This window comes from Juglans regia, unplaced genomic scaffold (assembly GCF_001411555.2).
Source record: "Juglans regia cultivar Chandler unplaced genomic scaffold, Walnut 2.0 Scaffold_15119, whole genome shotgun sequence".
Lineage (NCBI taxonomy): Eukaryota > Viridiplantae > Streptophyta > Magnoliopsida > Fagales > Juglandaceae > Juglans > Juglans regia.
The window spans coordinates 1-208 of NW_023345653.1; the positions used below are offsets into that span (position 1 = coordinate 1).

Sequence of the window (208 nt, forward strand, 5' to 3'; positions counted from 1 at the left end):
ATGAACCCCGGCGCGGTCTGCGCCAAGGAACTTAAACAAGGAGTAACCACGGGCGCCCCGGAAACGGTGTGCGCGTTGTTGGTGACATCTTTACCATGATACATTACGACTCTCGGCAACGGATATCTCGGCTCTCGCATCGATGAAGAACGTAGCGAAATGCGATACTTGGTGTGAATTGCAGAATCCCGCGAATCATCGAGTCTTT

At 52.4% G+C, this 208-nt stretch overlaps 1 pseudogene; it reads left to right on the top strand.

Annotated features, from left to right (window-relative positions):
* Positions 1-107: 107 nt before the first annotated feature.
* Positions 108-208, top strand: LOC118345136 (annotated as a pseudogene; the record flags this gene model as incomplete).